This window comes from Aulostomus chinensis, chromosome 23 (assembly GCF_037954235.1).
Source record: "Aulostomus chinensis isolate RoL2024-O1b breed Wild chromosome 23, RoL_Achi_v1.0, whole genome shotgun sequence".
Lineage (NCBI taxonomy): Eukaryota > Metazoa > Chordata > Actinopteri > Syngnathiformes > Aulostomidae > Aulostomus > Aulostomus chinensis.
The window spans coordinates 20,444,261-20,463,071 of NC_141342.1; the positions used below are offsets into that span (position 1 = coordinate 20,444,261).

At 44.3% G+C, this 18,811-nt stretch overlaps 1 protein-coding gene and 1 long non-coding RNA gene across 7 annotated transcripts in view; one reads left to right on the plus strand and one right to left on the minus strand.

Annotated features, from left to right (window-relative positions):
- grid1b (glutamate receptor, ionotropic, delta 1b) overlaps window positions 1–18,811 on the minus strand; it is a 381,406-nt gene that overhangs the window by 170,828 nt on the left and 191,767 nt on the right. The gene's annotated exons all lie outside the window — the stretch shown is intronic.
- LOC147240003 (uncharacterized) lies at window positions 11,209–17,692 on the plus strand. The gene is made up of 3 exons (XR_015111555.1): window positions 11,209–11,246; window positions 14,144–14,289; window positions 15,811–17,692. It is a non-coding gene; the product is annotated as an uncharacterized LOC147240003 (long non-coding RNA).

Genomic DNA, 18,811 nt, shown 5'->3' on the forward strand with positions numbered 1-18,811 from the left:
AGAAAGGCAGTTCTTCCTCTGGGAATACAAGAGTATTCCTTTTCATCGAACAGATAAATCCTACTCATCTTGCAGAAGTCCACCTGATGAGGACACTGAGCCTTATTTAAGCTCATTACCACCGTTTGTAAGGCCTGGTTTACTCGTACGTGAAGAATCTCTATCTGTAGAGAGAGCGATGCACCTGATTCTTCAATAAATTAACTGTCTGTCATCGACACCTATCAAGATTTAATTACCTCCAAACCTGGCAGCGCACTCAGCAGATCCTCAGAGCAGATAAACGCTGTGACGCCAGTGATCGACAGGCCGCCTCGGTTTCAGCGGGGCTGCAGCTCCGTCACTGGAGCGGAGACAAATGCAGCTTGAAAATGAGCTGGCATCCAATTTGGTGTCTTATTAACAAAATACAATTAGAATGTATGAAGAGCGGGCTCAGTGTGTGTAGGTGGGCGGCGCATCTTTCTGGTAATTAGGCTTTTGATCAACTGCCTGGGAGATTTGCGTGACTCACTGGAGATAAATGGCAACGAAGAGAAGGGTTTTAACTAACAGCAGTGGGAGAGAATGAAAGAGAAATGTTGCCAAGGGACTTTTATCTGGATATCTTATCGGGGGGGGGGGGGGGGGGGCATGAACGCAGAGTGACAGAGGCCGTCCTGGACTTGTTTGCCCTGAGATCAGATCTCAGCAAAGTTACATTTCTGTGTGAACGCACACACACTTCCTGTCAAGGAACAACACGCTATCTCAGAAAAGTAAAAAATCCCATCTAGCGGCTTCTGAGTCTGTTTGTTGTTTGTTGACGAGAATGATAACTCATATTTCCCTTGTAAAAGAAGGAATCTGTGTGTGTCACTCGCTTTTCTTATTTATTTCATCGCCGTGTTCGGATGCTATCTTCCTAACTCACAGCTGTCACTGTGTGCCCCTGCTTTTATTAAGTTTACTTGCAGCTGGAGTCATTATTTTTGAGTTCGCTGCTTCATCTCGTCTCATAGAATCTGTTTGAGCCAAGTTCACACAAATTTCAAAGTCGTCACATCATTTCAGAGTTGTACAACTTGCCTTTGAGTCAGAAATCATTAAGTGGTTGAGGTTTAAAAGGTTCTACACACGTAACAAGTCGGCCTGGTCTTGAAAGCACACGCCCGACAGGAGACGCTCAAAGACCTCTGGAGGAGGCAGGATCTGGGGTTCCAATAGCAGCGACACACAGAGCCAAGGTGTTTCCCCTGGGCCGGAGTCTCCTGGAGTGGCCGTTGAATTAGTAGCCCTGCTCTCGCGCGACCGAAATCTCACTGGTCAAACAATCGCCGTGCTGATTTCATGAGAAGAAAAGTGCGACATCGGCAGCCGTCCAGGATGAGTCCAAATCTGCACTTGTTACTGCCGTAAGACCATCACTAGTAAAAAGCCAAAAAGCTTCGTAGGAAAGCAGAGACGAACCAAAGGAACCCGCGGCCTCAGTTTTTGCCGTGATCACGTTTGGGATTCTGTTTGTGTGATTTTTACAATATTTCAGTATCTGTAGCCTAATATTGATAAATAAAAATACTGCACCACTGTACATCACAGATGACCCCTCCCTCAGGTTTTCCCCCGCACTCCGTCTGAATTGGCTCTCAAGGCTGAAGCTTGCCGATACAGATTTCTATCCTGCTAAATATCGCGGGTGCGCTGGCGATTTGTGGACTCTGACTTGAGACTTTTGTCATCGAAATCCAAAAACTGTTGGCAAGCTGAAAAATGAGGGCCAGAATGTTTCTTCAGAGACACTGACATCAGGCGTATCGGTGGTTTGGAGAATGCCAACATTGTTGGGAGGCGATGGGAGACTTCATCACCTCCTGTGACACTGATGCTGAAGTTGAACCAAAACTGCACTGTGCCTCCAGCTAAGAGTCCAACTGACATAATGAGAATGAAAAGGCACCTTGAAGCACACAGGGATCAGACCTCTACCGAGGCCAGAAGCCCTGATTTTAATAATTCTAGAAATAGAAAATGCCTGAATGGGGAAAAAACCCCTCCTGGATGCTGATCAGATCACTGTCAAAATTGCATGACTTCTTTTCTGGACAAAGACGCATCCCTGGAGACGCTTCTGTGAAAATCCCACTCTAACATTTTTGCATAATCCTGATGAGGGTGTCAGACTAAACCCCCCACAACCACCTGGGCACAGGTACAAAACAAACGACAAATCACCCTGACAAAGCTTCATAACGTCTCCTGGTCCACATGGCGCCGGCTGCTGGCAGCCGACCAGCCATCACTCCCACTTCCTGCTAAAAGGCTGACTGTGAAAACACAAAGTTTAATATCCTCCACCGACAGTGATTAATAATTAGTGAGTTCAGAGGCTTGTGACGCTATCATGAACCCTGCAATAACAGATTTGAAGACTTTCAACTCTCTTTCTCCACTCGTCTCCCTCCTGGTCTCTCACCCGGGGCTCTCTCTCCCATTGCTGATTAAAGCCTGGAAATTGTAATCTGCAGCTCCGGCTGACTCCAGACTCGGCATTTCCTCCTCCTAATTTCTTCTTTCAACTGCCTTTGCTGTCTTTGGTTGATCTTTATATCTTCTTTATGTTTTGCAATCCTTCTTCTACATTTGTTTCTTGTCCAAATCCAACAGCATCGCACAAGCAGAGGCCACTCCATAAATGTCCTGTTAAAAAGGTGTTTTTCCACTACGAACATTTGGCTCATGTTCCGCGTCACCAGATGACGACTAGATTTGAAGGTTTTGCAGAGTCTTTCAGAGAAACCGCAGGAACATCAGACAGAAACCACCCAGCTCATGCTAAGGAAGTTAGCTTGCCTTGTTTCTTTCCACAAGAAGAGAAACCCAGACTCTCTGGCGTTTGCGGCCCCCGATTGGAGGGTGGAACACATTTCTATTACCTCTAAACATAGAAGCAACACATCATAAAGCATCATAATTTCTCAGCAGTGATTTGTAACAGCAACGTTCCTCCATTAAGTCTTGCTACGCAGGGGGCCATTTTGGTAAATCCAGCTGGCGTCAGCCAAACACAAAAGTACCTTCGGTGTTCACCAAATAGCCAACATTCCTGTGCCCTTGAGAGAGGTTTGTTTCTGGATCAAGGATCATACCTGTCAAGTTTTGGATTTGAAAATAAGGGAAATTTTCTGGTGATCGCCGCAAGCCATCCCACCTCCCCAATTAAGCTCCAGTATCCCTTTCATCTTAAGACAGGTGTACAAGATATCTAAAAACAACTTGTCAACCGCTTACTAACTAAAATTAGGTGATCAGAATCTGAGAGGCCTATCTTTGTTGACACTGAAATGCTGTGAAAATTCCTACATTCTAATATCCGGGAACATCTCAGCTCCACACTTGTTGAAGTCATCGCAGAAAGTAAAAGCAACGTTGTTTTTGGCACACAGCATTGCCATTTTAACCTCCGCATTTGTGACCTGGTCTGCCTCTACTAGTCAGAAACACTGACATCGCCTGGGCATGATTCCGTGCCTCGAGCCCGCGCTTGTGCTTGGCGGATTTCTCATGCTGGCTGACATCATTCCTTCCTCCGTGGGAGACACTAAAGTCGCTATTACAGATCCTACAGAAAGCGTGGCTATCCCCCTTTCTGCTCCTCGTTAGAAAGGTAAATTCAGAGTTCTATTTATCGAGGTATTAACAGGAAGACTTAGTTTTTTGGGCAGGAATGCCTTCGGTGTCACGTCCGTGATCCATCTCTCTTTTGTTTGTTTCCCGCCGTCGGCACTAACCTCACGACAACTGCCGCCCAGACTACTGCAGGTTGCAATTCTCGCGAGGCTAATGACAGAGTTCAGCAGAGGATTTTTTTTTTTCATTGTAATACGGGAGATTTACGGAAGAATACTAAAACGAGAGGAGGGCGGGAAAGAGGGGTAAAATACGGGAGTTTCCCGGCCAAAACGGGAGACTTGACAGCTATGTCAAGGATGCGTGAATCATGGCAGAAGCCATGGGAGCGCCGGTCCTTCCAGAACAAAGTTACAATTCTTGTGGAAAGCGGGGAACTTTTGGTGTTCTAGCGTTTCCTGTGTTGTGTAACCATGTTGATGGAAAGTGTCACCATGTCATTGCTGCGTTTCACGTCATTTGCAGATTAGCTAGTCGACTCTTGGTTCCACGATGCCACCTCAGTCTCATTTTTTGACGCTACAGAAGACCGTAAACAACCCTCAGCAGCTGAGAAAAGTTGCGTGTCCACAAACACCTCATATCCCTGAGTCCAAGTTGCACCAGCTGGTGTTTTTGGGAAGAAAAGTACGAAAAAATTACATTCCCAAACGGAAGTCTAAGGGCGCTTTCTCACCTACCTCGTTTGGTCCGGACTTTCCTGATAGTCCGGAGCAAAGTGACAGATGTGAAAGCTCCACCGGACCACGGTCCGGACTAAGGACCGAGGCTTTGGTCCTGCCTCAGGAGGTGGTCTCGGTCCGGATTATCCAAAGGAGCCAAAGGAGGTCCAAAGTCCGCTGCTGTGTAATTTGAAAGTATTTTTCGGACTATCGGACCAAAAGCAGGATACACGTCATATTTAAACGTCTCGTTCCCACCAAAAAACCATAAACAAAGCAAAGATGAGCTGTTGTAATCCTTGGGGGGGGGGGGGGGGGGGGGAGATTCAAATATTTCATTCAGATATGGTCAGAGGACGAAATATGAAATGAGCTGGAGAAGACCCACCGGAACTCGAACAATGTCAGCTAAAAATGAAAAAGTTGAGGCAGGCATACAACGAGGCGCGCGATGCCATAAGCAAGAGTGGGCAGTCTACCAACGACAAAGTGAATCCGCGGATCCATGGTTGATGGTAACTTCTTTGCTGCGACCAAAACAAAGCCACCGCCAGAGCACTTCCGACGCGGTAACGTCAGGCGCACGCTCATCCACAAGCCAATCAATGACAGGCGCAGACCTTGCGGTTAATGGCGTCATGACGTAGGAAGCTCCTTTGGTCCGCTTTCATAATAGCAGTGAGAAAGCGAACTTTACTGGACGAAATGAAAACAATGCAACAACAACCAAAAAAAAGTCCGGACCTTGGACCAGACCATTCGGTGAGACAGCGCTCTAAAATGCATGTGCCAGGTTTCGTTCAAGGATCAGTCCAGACTGCCGGACGGTAACCCCACCAGCACAGAGGTGTGGTTTCTAGAGGGAAACATCAGGCACTGCTCTCGTTCCAAGTTCATTTGTAATTATTGAAACATCCTTGCGAACATCAACCGTCCGCTTCTGTCAGCGTACGAGCACGACTGGCTACATCTTCTCTGGCTGTCTCCCCCCCGTCACACTTCTATCCAGTCCTATAATCATGATTATCCATCTATGAGTCTGCTGTGCCCTCTCAGATCGAGACTTGATCCTTCCATCATTCCAGAGTGTTAGAGGGTTAAGAGGGGCTCACAGAGCTCTACGCCGCTTTTCAGTTCTGCATCATCCTCACGCCATCCCTGACATCCTGTTATACCCTTCATTTCTCCTGTTCTAACCCATTGACAACTCAATAGGACCTTCCAGCTTCTCATCCCTTCAACGCCCAACTCCTGCGTTCGTCATCTATTCCCCTTCATTACCTCTTTGGCTGCTTTTTCACGCCCTTCCATCATCTTGTCTACCTTTATACAGCATAACTGTCACCCCTTCTACCTCTCTCAATACCGTCACGTGCTCACGTTAAACTCGTCTTTTGCCCTACTGACTTCTCTGTCATTGTCCACACCAATGTGTCATCCCTTCATCTTTCCCTCCCTCCATCACCAGCTTGTAGTTGTTGGAACAGCCATTTTGCCTGTGATGCCTCCACTGTCTTGTATATTCTTTAGCATCCCGTACCGTTACATAATTCATTTGACCTCATTCATCAATCCTTCCAAAGCTCTCTATCCCCTTCCCTGACCTCTTTACCGATAACCCGTCCAATACTGCTCACAATCTGTCTTCTGTAAGACTTCATACTTTATTTATCACCTCTGCTAGGGAGGTTGTGTGAGTGTTTAGCAAGTGCAAAAATGTATAAACTGATTTTCATGCAGTTTTTGCCAGGGTTCGTCTCGGCCCAGGGTAGGAAGGCATATTTGTGATACTTTAGGAAATATTTACCACAAGACAGAAGGGTGGACCACAGGGCTCGGACGGCTCTCTCTGATCGTACCTCTGGTAACCCTTAAGTAAGCCCCTCTCACCCCTCCTTCAGCATTTTTTCTTTTTCCTATCATCTCCTTAACCTTTTATAACCCCTTCATATTGGATTGTCTCCCTCTTGCCCCTCTTAGTGAGTCATTTTCACCCCTCCATCATTCTCTTCAACTTTCCATCTCTCCTTTTCACCTTTCCGTCAGCCTTCTCACCCCTATTCCATCCCTCGCTCTCTCTCTCAAGGGTTCAGCAGGTTCCAGTGGAGAATGTGTCTCTGAATCTGGGAAAAAAAAAAAAAAAAGAGCCTACTGTTCAGTCCATCTCCATCTAGATTGTGTGCGTGTTATCTCAAAGATGAGCTGCGGACAAGGCCGCCGCCGCCGCCGCCGCCTCCTGGCAGGACCAGCAGCAGATTATGTAACCGGACCAATGAAACAAGGCTACTATGTCAGGCCTAAAAATAGCAGGAGCACCAAAACACTTTTAAAGAGGCGAGGGAAGAGCTGCGAGTCTCTCTGAAACTAAAGAACAAACACAGAAGCCACGTGAAATGGAAATGTTCCACCAATGTGATTTTAAAAATGCCATTTCCACGGAGGGTTTTATGTGTTCTTCATGTGGGTCGTCTCAAAGAACTTCTCAGTCTCCCAACATTCTTTGCCAGCATCACTCCATGTACGTTTTCCTCTTCCAGCTCAGTGTTTGAGTTTCTCTACCTCTGCTCTGCGCCCTCCTCGGTTCCCTCGTCTTTTCATCCTCTACCTTCTTTCCTGTCACCCTACATTTTCTTTCAATCCTCCCTTCCACTATTTTCCTCCCCTCCTTTTAACACTCTCCTACCTTTCAATGAATAAATCTGTTCTCATCTCTCCCTCTCTCTTTCTACTCCCATATCCGTATATCTTTACATGTTATCAAATGTAAGAAATTCGGTGCATAGAAATAGATGGAGTCCATATTTCATGCGTATGCAGTCTTCAACCCATCATGGCAGCAGCAGGATGTGCGGAATACTGCTATGTTTTCATTATACCTCCATAACAGCAGTGTCGATACTCTTACACAAGGCGTCGTGTTATCGCATCACTACACACGCAAGCCAGGTCTTTTACGTTTGATAAGGAGCCATTTTCCAAGGAGAATATTAAAGATTAATATCAGACTTTTTTTTTTTTTTTTTTTTGGATAACTGCACGTGAACATCTAGGGAAACCAACCTCCTTCTCTCTGCATCCATAAAACACTCAGGGACTGGAAATAGTATCAGGCAGATTGCACATACACAGTCCAAAATGCCAAGAAAAGTCAATCAAATAAATATAAAGCCATACTTCCTCTTTAAGGGGTTAGTTTTCAGTGAAAAACTGGGTCTCTCTGGTTACATGAACCAATGAAGGCTGACCCTCATTAAAGGCTGTGGAAAAAACAGGAGAAAATATTAGTGGTAAGTGGTAAAACCTGGTTTCTCTCACTAGCTTGTAGTAACCTACAGACATCCCTAGGTGGCAGTAGTACCTGGGAGCTCTGTTGATGTTTATTGCAACAGCATGTAACACGCAGCTTAATCTCAGCACTGTAACATATCCGCAGTAGGAAACTGACTGTGGAAACTGTGAAATGACCTGCCTGTGCAAACAAAAACTGAAAAAAAAAACACTGAGAAGTTTCACCGCGATAGACAGGAAGTGGATATTCTTTGTCCAACATCCAAACGTGCAATTACTTCTATGATTTTAGGAAATAGATGCCTCCCTCCAAATAAGACCAAGCACCTTTGGCGGTTGAAGCAAATAAAGGCCCGTATATTAGAGAAACGACGGTGCAGGGGTTCAAAGTGTGAGTGAGAAGCAGCTTTTAAAGTTTATGTACCGCAGAGAATGCGTTAAAAATACCAACATCAGACGACACCCATAAGATCAAAAAGGAGTTTGCTGGACAAAAAAAATCATCAACACACCAATAAGTCATTTAAATCATTTTGATAAATGCTCTGGAGGGGCTCTTTGAATGTTACTGCATCTGCTCCTTCCTTTACAGCTCATTTATGCTCTCAGCAATGGCATGTTTTTCCCATAAAATGCACTTTTCTGGTCATTAAATAACATTTAGCATCAATACTTAATGAATATTAAATTTAACTGTGCTATTATGTTAATATGATTCAGCTTTATTTGCCTTTTCTCTCGCTGTAAAACCTTCACTTCCCATCATTACAGCTAATGTATGTTTTTCCATCACGTCCCTAAGCCCCGTTGTCATTGTTGTCTTTGTAAGTGGACAAAATGCCATTTGAATGGTGTCTCAACTAAACAATAGAAAATAAAAAACAGAAAAGATGCACAAAAATGTTTTAAAGTTTGTGTGGATTCAACTTAACGAAATGAAAAGGCTTCAGTTCTATTTATCTAAATAAAATCTATGGAGATTTGGAGTTGCCGCACGACTCTAATGATAATGTGGATTTACTCAGTTGTGCGACAGCATTGCGCAGACACAGTTCAGATTTCCTGGTGTTCTAAACCTCTGAATTGATTACTTTGGACCTTTTTTTGAACAATATTGAATTTGAGGATAAAATCATATTTTGCGGCAACTCCACTTATCTGTTTATTTGTGACTTTACTGAGTTTTATCTATATTTTTGTTGTGTCAACATGCAGTCATTGGGCTGTGCAGACGGTAGCAGATCTATATTTGGCTGTTTTGGCTGTAAATCTCATGGAAAACGAGTCTGAAAGAGAAGGTGTTGTCATGCAAACTCAGCAGGAAGTCATATCTCCTAATGTACACGCTCCTTGGTCAACTTCCAGCTCTCCTCGCCTCTTCCTCCTCCATTTCCCATCCCTCTCATTCGCCCCCCCCCCCCCCCCCCCCAAGCCCCCCACACTGACCTTGAAATGAATAACAGCACCTCAGATCGAGGAGACTACGATGATGGGAAATGAAATTGAAATATTATGGAGTTGAATTTAGAGGCAGAAACCAATGGAAGAGAGGAAAGGAGGACACGCAAGAGGAAATATGGAGCAGAAAGATAGAATAAATGAGTGGAGGGAAGGAGGATGGGGGGAAAAAGAAATGGGTAAAGTATGAGAGAAGAGGCAGATGAGAAAATGAAAGGAGGGGAAAAGGTGACACATGAGTAGGAGACGTGGCAAGGAAAGAGAAATTGGCCTGGGGTAGAAGGAGAAGAGGAAGAATGCAAGAAAGGAAGGAAACAAAAACTGATGATCAGCATGAAGAAAGTTCAGGGAAGAAGACAAGAAAAAATAATTAAGGCAGTGGTGTAGGGCATCTTATCTAGATGAATATCTATAATATTATATGATTGGAGTCTTAGAACATTGAATTTTAAAGGAAAGGCTGAGGTAAGGCGATACCACAGGGCATTCACACTCTTGGGAGGTTGGATGTGCACCACTTAAAAATTTGAAACGTGACACTGCTGTTAATTTCCTGCCACCTCCCCTCAGTCAACATGGACTTCATTGGCTGATCACACTTCCCCAAACCTGTATTTAATGACAAACCATCACAACAACAGACCTGTGTTGGCCTTTCGTGTAAGATCAAATTTATAGAAAAAAACATCAGCTGATTATTTATCTCCTCACAAAGAAATCCTGATTTATATGCCTGCTAGCGGTTCAGTCACATCTCACCAGCGGTAGCTTATCTATCATTAGCCGTAGACTGGTCTTTAGCTGGGCCTGGTCCCTCACCAGCGGTAGCTTGTCCAACGTTAGCTGCAGACTGGTCTTTAGCTGGGCCTGGTCCCTCACCAGTGGTAGCTTGTCTAACGTTAGCTGCAGACTGGTCTTTAGCTGGGCCTGGTCCCTCACCAGCGGTAGCTTATCTAACGTTAGCTGCAGACTGCTTTTTAGCTGGGCCTGGTTCCTCACCAGAGGTAGCTTATCTAACGTTAGCTGCAGACTGGTCTTTAGATGGGCCTGGTTCCTCACCAGCAGTAGCTTATCTATCATTAGCCGTAGACTGGTCTTTAGCTGGGCCTGGTTCCTCACCAGAGGAAGCTTATCTAACGTTAGCTGTAGACTGGTTTTTAGCTAGACCTGGTCCCTCACCAGCGGTAGCTTATCTAACGTTAGCTGCAGACTGGTTTTTAGCTGGGCCTGGTCCCTCACCAACCATAACTTGGCTAATATTAGCTGCAGTCCAGTCCTTAGCTAGACCTGGTGCCTCCCCATTGGCAGTTTTGCTGTGCTATCCTTGTGCTATTAGTCGAGCATCCCTTTTATTTTTGTTTCTTTATAAATTGTATTGGGTGGTGGAAATACAAACCCTTGTGTGGCTGAAAGGTGCACCGCATAAATCTCAAATATAATATCGTGACGCAGACTTGGGCAATGACAGCACTTGTTTAATGATCATATTGATCACTTATTTGTTTGGCAAATATATCGTTTGGTCAGAAGGGCTGCAAGCACCCCATGTACAAGCCCCCTGCAGAGACTGGAGTTCACATCACCGGGGCTGCGAGTATTTGACAAGTTGGGACGGGAACAACCTCGTTCCCCCTGGTCTCACCCAGCGCTTGATGATAGAAAAACAAACCATCCAGAAAGTCCTCCATTTCCTCGCCTCATCTCCTCCAAGTAACTACAGTGCAGAGAAGGTGAGCAGAGAAAACTATTAACACAAAGGTAAGACTGACCATTTTGATGTGTATAAACAGTGTCGGCTCACAACAAAAAACAGAAACAGCTGATTTCTATGTCTGAATAATGAGCCTTTTTCTTTCTGCTTTATCCTGCGAACCTTAACTCCAGCCTTTCACAGAAGCCTCTTTCTTCTCTTGCTAGGCTGTCCTTTCCAGCTAAGAAAGTGGTCACATGTGTGAAAACGGTACGGATGTTGCTGGCCTTCTCAATAGATGAATAAAAGCAGCGTGATGCAGGAGGAGGGTATAACTTTCACACCTGGCTGCTAATGGGGAGATATTTTCTGCAGGAAACCATTCAAACTCACTGTGGTTGTTTTTTTTAGCAGAGTGGCTGTTAGGTTTCCCCCTGGGAGAACATTTCAGCAATGCAAGGAATATTCAGAAGACATGGAAGGTCAGAGAAACTCAATATTTTACAGGCAGTTTGAAAAATATCAAGACATATTTTGACTATTTGACAAATTCATTCAATTATTTCTAAAACATAGTTTATTTACTTTTTAAGGGAATGACTTTAGTGTTTGTAAGTAGCCCAGCAAAAGACCATTTTATTTTTTCTTAATAATATAGCACCAGGTCTTCAGACGACTGTTAACACCAAGAGTATTGTAGGAATAAAAGCAGATATCTTGAGTATTGTCTTGAGTTGATGTCTCCCTAACAAATATTACTTTTGTATCCATGTCACTGAAAATAAGTAGGTCTTACTGTGTGTGAGATGGTGTCTTTTTTTATTCCAGCTAAGAAATGGCTTTGATTCCACGTCCTCTGTCATTATTATGATATGTTTCTTCTCTGTTGCCTGAAGAGGCACTTTTAACGTACCTGGCTCTCCTGATCAAAAGCTTCACAACCGGCAGATTGTTAGATGTCTTGAAGAGTTTTCAGAAGCAAGGGGTGAGAATGAGTGCAGTTCTACGGCACAAAAGACTCATGTTAGAAGTGTGCAGAGCAGGATGTTTACCTACCCAGAGGTAGGTAACTGCAAATGCAAAGCTGCTTTTGCCCCATTTATTTTGCTACCTGTGGGTCAAACTCAAGAATCAGTAAGTTTCTAAGGACCCCGGCTAACAGTTGAAAATGAGGCTAACGGTTGAAAATGAGGCTAACGGTTGAAAATGAGCTTACCCTACAATGGTGCTGTGTTCGTTATGTAAAGCTTACCGGCTCTTTCATGGTGTTGTGTGTTTGAGGTCTTCTGCTACGGGACGGGTAAGCACAATAACTTCAGATTTAACAGGTTTTCCTAGTCATGGTGGTTCATCACACATTCCTTTGTCAAGGTATGTGTTTGTTTTACATCAAGCTCCAAGGCATTCCATTATTTTGTAAACTTTTCTACAGTAATTTAGGTCTTTTACTTCTTTTTCGATATTTCTTCTTCACTCACTCCAAAGTCTGCTTAACATCAACAAGGTTTGGGCTGAACGGTAACACACACCAGGTGACTACATGAAAGCTACCCTTACATTTAATGCAGTACACGATTGCAGCAGTGATATTGATAGGACTATAAACTTCACACTTTCTGCAATTTGCTGCCAGTTCTCCTTCCTGACTTGAGCCACTGCAACTGTGTTGCTTCAGGCCTTTATTACATACTGAGGGTGAAAAATTCTGGTTAATGGAGTGCAGAAACTTATCCAGACAGCCATAAGAATATATTTTTTTTGTCTTTTGTCCATTAACTCTGCCAATGAGTGGAGGCAAAGTTGTTAATTCATTATTAACGCAACTTTTAATATTTAAAGTAGATTATTCATTTTTGTGATTACAATGTGGTAGCTTGTAAACTTAAAACACTTGGCTTTTTGGACAGCCGCCCTACATAAAGATGTTGTGGATCTGACAAGGGGTAAATCTTCTGACTGGAGAGGAAACTGACTTGAAGGTGGAACAAAAAAGAACCAGGACAAGCACTAGCCTGTTTGTTGGCATACAGGGCTGGTTCGGATATCTTGGGTACAGAGCTGGCCTCTAATCCATCCTCATGGTGCTGGGTTTTCTTGTAGGTGATATTTCAACATATGTTAACTTCAGTATAGTACAGAAAGTAGGCCTCGTTCCTCACCAGTGGTAGTTCAGCTAACGTTCCCTTCAGTCTGGCCTTTGTTTACATCTTATCCTTCACCTGTGGTAGTTCAGTTAACGTTCCCTTCAGTCTGGCCTTTGCTTACATCTTATCCTTCACCAGTGGTAGTTCAGCTAACGTTCCCTTCAGTCTGGCCTTTGCTTACATCTTATCCTTCACCAGTGGTAGTTCAGCTAACGTTCCCTTCAGTGTGGCCTTTGTTTACATCTTATCCGTCACCAGTGGTAGTTCAGCTAACGTTCCCTTCAGTCTGGCCTTTGTTTACATCTTATCCTTCACCTGTGGTAGTTCAGTTAACGTTCCCTTCAGTCTGGCCTTTGCTTACATCTTATCCTTCACCAGTGGTAGTTCAGCTAACGTTCCCTTCAGTCTGGCCTTTGCTTACATCTTATCCTTCACCAGTGGTAGTTCAGCTAACGTTCCCTTCAGTGTGGCCTTTGTTTACATCTTATCCGTCACCAGTGGTAGTTCAGCTAACATTCACTTCGGGCTCATCCTGCACTCATGGCAGTTTGGCTAGGACATCATCATTCGAGAATAGAGGGTTCTCTCTGAGAGTGCATCGCATCCAAATCAATTCCTAAATTGAGTTCCCTTACCCTTAACTTCCATCGTCCTATGAAATTTAATCAAATTCCATCCACAACTTCTAAAGTTATCCTGCTAACAGAAAACCCAACACCGGTAAAAACATGACCTCTATTCACTTGTGACTGTAAGAATAATCGCTGTCTCACAGAAACAAGGGTGAAAGAACATTGTAGCAATGCTGTTTTCTGTGACTTTACCATAACAACCTGGGTCCTATCAGCTCTTTAATTTATTCATGGATATTCATCTCCCACTGACCTTCACCACTGGACACAAGTTGTTCAGAATGAACAATGTTGTTTTGGGGGGCATTGACAAACGAATCACTGGATGAATATTTACTGGAAAATGTCATTAAAGTTAGATTTGCATATCAAAACTTTAAAGAAATTATGTCTTGTTTTCCTAAGGAAATGGGGGTTATGTGAGTAAAGGCAACAGTGGGTGATGGATTTTCCGAGGCATTTGGGGACAATGTCCTCTTTAAAAAAAAGACCTGAAAGAGGCCAGACTTACTCCAGGAAAACATCCCTCTCTTTTTCCTCTTGTTATGTAACACCTTTGTGCCATTTTTCCGCTCAGCTTACAGTGAACTCCTCTTGCTCCAGAGAAACAGGTCAGGAGTCCTGAATCCCAGACGAAACGCGTTTAGATGTGCTTGGTTTACCTCGCTATGCCCCGTCAGCAAGGAGACGGGAGGGGTGGAGTGTTTTACATCCTAGGAGGATGTTTCCTTTTGAGAGCACAAGACAAGGTAAATGAATTTCACCCGAGGTAGATGATACCGCTACAGAATCTCTGGCTGCATTCACTGCTTCCATTAAGTTGAACAATCTTGCTCTTTTCTCTGCAGCCTGTCTCCCGATGCCCTGCTTTATATATCTGCCACTCCATCTCTATCTTTACAGCACACATTAAATTTCAACACAGGTACATACATCTGCTATACTGGACATATATAATACAAAAACTCATTAGTCTCAGTGAAATCCTTCTTTTCATAGTTCCATTAATGAACCAAGATAATGTGGGGGCACTATACACATGCTCCATAAGTCCTGCTACGTTAGCTTGAGAGGTCGCCCATTTTTCTTCAATGGTCTTGGACAATAAGTCGGCCCTTCCACCGTTGTTTGGTACGTGACACAAATGGTGAGCTGGAGGACATTTTGAAGGCAGCCAGTTGTGAGGGGGCGGACTGCCCATGGCGGCCCACCTACTGTTCCAAAGGTGGCTTGGGAGTTGTGTAGGGATCGAGTCGAGCTTCAACTACAGATCCAATGCAATTCTGAATGTAAAAATGTCTTCTAGATCTAGTGGGCCTCCCCATGGACAAAACTTGGAATATGGCCCCCCTTACGTTGTGTTGGAAAACCTATGAAGGTGAAATTTTACGACCAAGCTACCCTAACACTGCTTCACGCAACTCCGGAGTCACAAAGTACCTAAAGTCTGTCCCGAGTCCTTTATTAGCCTTTGGCTACCGGAGAGTAAGAAAATAGTCAATTTACTCTTAAAACAACTGAATCTCTTTACTACGTGCATCTTTAACCAAGTCACATACATTCAAGGTTGCTCTACATCTGATAACGAATATTCTTTCACTTCCATTCACTGAGCCCCTCCTGCTCTAAAAACCTCTGTTCTGGATAATTTAATGGGGCTCCAGGTTTATATTATAGATGTTCGACCAACCGAGGCCATCCAGCCTTGAAGAGCACCAACTCTCAGTCACCTAACCAGACTTCGGCTCATTTTCCATTCTGTTTGTACTTCCTGGACTTGCAAGTTTCCTGCTCTCGGCTCCGGGCCTCTCCATAATGTGCTCTTGATATTCTGAAGCAAAAGTCCAAGAGCTTTGTATTAGATTGTATGTGTGCCTCTGAAATTAAATGAGAATAGTACAGAATGTGACAGATACTTTCTGCAAAGCTTTCCCAAACACCTGCCGCCCCAGCCTGACTGTTTGTCAGCTCCTCTTGCAAAAAAAGAAGTCTTTATTATGCCAGACTTGTGCTTGAAAAACCAATCTGTGGTTCCCAGCAGTGGCATCCATATGAGCGAAAAGTTTCAAGTAGAGGGAAGTTAGCAGACCTCCGGTCATCAGAACTCTCTCAGATAAAACGAAGCCTGGAGCCTTAGCAGAAGGAGCGTTACACGGACGGCCGCCGCCAACCTGCCAGCAGTAATATCTAGCGCCTCACAAGCTCGTGATGGGCGCGCTGATGCACAAACGTACTGATGCTTATATGTGTGTGTGTGTGTGTGTTTGTAGGTACACACTCCGCCTGAGCTACTCAACCTTGGATATCCTCTCTATCTCCGCGTCCAGCCCCTAAAGGCTATAAAGAGTGAGTGTGATGGATGGGGGCCGTGATGCTGTGAGGAGGGTCCGGGGTCTTGCTCCCAGCCATCCAGAGGACATCCAGTTGTTGTGCTTTCACAGCAGCACAATGACATTAATATAATGGGGACCTTTTTTTATCCAGTTTAGTGGATAATTGTAGAAAGTGTTCCACTCTGAGATGAAAGTATCCACCGTGTGAAAAATGTAATGGTATTGCTTCGGTGAAGTGACGCCGGCGTGCAGTTAAATCCCATTACAGGCTTCTATTGAGTGCATGAATCATCAAAAGATTTTCTCTCAGGAAAAAAGGATATTTTGGCTGCTGAATTCCAGGTGGACGCGCGAAGCCACCCTGTTTGTATTGACTAATTTTAATTGAAGTAATTCATCCATTCCTCTCATGGGTCAGAGGTCAAAACGGAAATATCTGAAGGACTTTTCAGAAGAGCAGGACAGGCTGTTGTAGAAACACTGAGGACCAATGTTAACGTCTCGGTTGCTCTGAGCCCAGATGAGACCATATTTGGACAAAATGGTGGAGGACTGCCGCTGCATCAATGCTAATGCTAATGTACTAAGACCAGAAACATAAAGCCCATCCAACGCCTAAGCGTCTCGGCACTGTATGTAACTGTCAGGACATTTGATCTTCTGAATCTTGGACATGGACAGGAATTTCCTCAACATGTCTCAATCAGAAGCATCTTCCATCGCCACATTCAGCAGCACAGTATATTTAACAGACACAGAAGAAGAAAAAGGTTCCTGCCACCTACCAGCGCTTGAAGCACACTGGCTGTGCAGGGGGAGTAATGTGTGTGTGTGTGTGTGTGTGTGTGTGTGTGTGTGTGTGTGTGTGTGTGTGTGTTGTCAGCACTTTATATTTCTTTGTTATTCCCTGTCAACAGCTTCTTGAAAGGAAATTCACTGTTGGAAAATATTGTTTTCAGATGTCAGCGAAGTTCATGCCTGGTTTGGTTTGGGTAAAAAAACCAACAACAACAACAACAAAACACTTGAAAAGGTCAGAAGAAGGAAAAAACATCACTCTTTGTATTAACGTTTGACTTCACAGGGACGCGAGGACGCGTCTCCTGCTGAAGTGTCCAGCCAGCAACAACAGTAACCATCACCGGAGGAGGTTAAGGCCGGGATGTGAGATGTATTTGATCCATGTAAAAGTATCCATTAAAAACCACGTGAGTCGAAGACCCGGCTGGAGGAAAACAAGTTCACAAGAAGACTAAGGTGGTGTTTGCAGGACCACAAAACCAAAAGAGAAACCAGCATGACATGTGACTTCTTTAGCATCCATTTTGCTCCAAACAGGACCAACATTTGCTAACAAGATGTAACTCCGTACCACTGAAGAAGAAAAAAAAACCCTCTTTAGCGAGATCATTCATGTTGGCGTCACTTTTTGGAAGCTACATCCACCTGTTTCACGCAGCTGAAGACGTATTTCACTCAAACGCCAACGATGGAAGAACGAAGGAGGAATTATCATCACCTCAATCCGTGCAGGAACACCAAGGCCTGGAGCTCCTAGAAACAAAGTCGTCACTAAATTCTCCCAAAGTGAAACTCTTTAGGATCACACTACTTTGTGTCTTCTCTGCAGAGACACCTGAAACTTAACTTTTATTCTGCCATTCAGAGAACTCTCCCCCTCTCCCCCTCTCCCTCTCTCGGTGAAGCATGCTCCAGCTCCTCCGAGATGGTTTCAAGCAGCCACACCGGCGCGTCCCTGTGACGGAGGTGTAAAGAAGGAGCCACTGGGAAGGGAAATAAAATATGAGAGACACGAGAGGTCGAGGGAGTTTTTAAGTGAGAACAAATTAAAGCGAGTTGATGGGGAGGATAGACACATGGGGGAGAAGATCTGGTGGGGGGGAGGTGAATTAAGGTACAGCTACTTTTTTGGAGAGTTTTCAGTTTGTGATGGAAGTTGGGAGAAATGATCTAAACTTCGGGGCAGAGCCTCATTAGATTATGTGTGTAGATCAGGGACATAAATATGCAGCCAAGTGTCTCTATTGCAAGTTTTATTTCAAAACTTTATAATTCACTGAAGGAGAGATAAAGTGACAGAATATATTATTTAATCCCGGTGATAGATTATTAAAGGAACTTCAGTCTCGGTGTTTTTCAAGTTAATAGCTGAGACGGAAACGCGGCATCATTTTTGAAAGAGAAGTCTGACGGGGTCGTGATAAAGATCACTTCCACTTCCCATTAATTTGGAACAAGCCAGAACACGTTCCCGAGATCAGTTAGGGTGGAACACGCAGAACGCAGAGGTGGTCCGAGGGAGCCGGAACAGAGGGACTCAAGAATCCAACTTTCTAGCCGTGAACTCCGAACCAAAGTGGTCCGGACAACTTCTGACTCAAGTCACATCTTTTTTCTATCCCCAAACGTCTGATTAGGGTGGAACAAGAACCCAAGGAGTGCAGAACTCACCTGTAGGGTGGAGATCAAACCAAGCGGCCGCTCTTGGTTTGATCTCGCTCTGAATCTGTGTCTGATCCTAACAATCAACTCCAAGTTAACTTTACGACGTGGACTGTGTAATATTTAAAGAAGTAAAGGAGGTGGCCTGCTGGAGAGATAGCAGTACTCAATTATCAAAAGGGAGTAATAAGCACACAGTAATAACTCCGTCTGCGGGGAGGAACGATGTGGAGAGCAGCCATATTAACCTCCAGACAGATAATAGCAGGGTTTGTGGAAACAAGACAAATAGAGCAGAGAGACCTGTCACATCAGCTCACTGTCAGCGCGCGTGTGTGTGTGTGTGCGCCTGTGTGTGTTATAAAAGACTAATGTGATTTGGGCAAAGGAGAAAAAAAAAAGAAAAAGATAATGATGTGTCCCCACCTCTCAGTGCAGAAGAGAAGATTACATTTGTGTAAAATTACACCGCCTC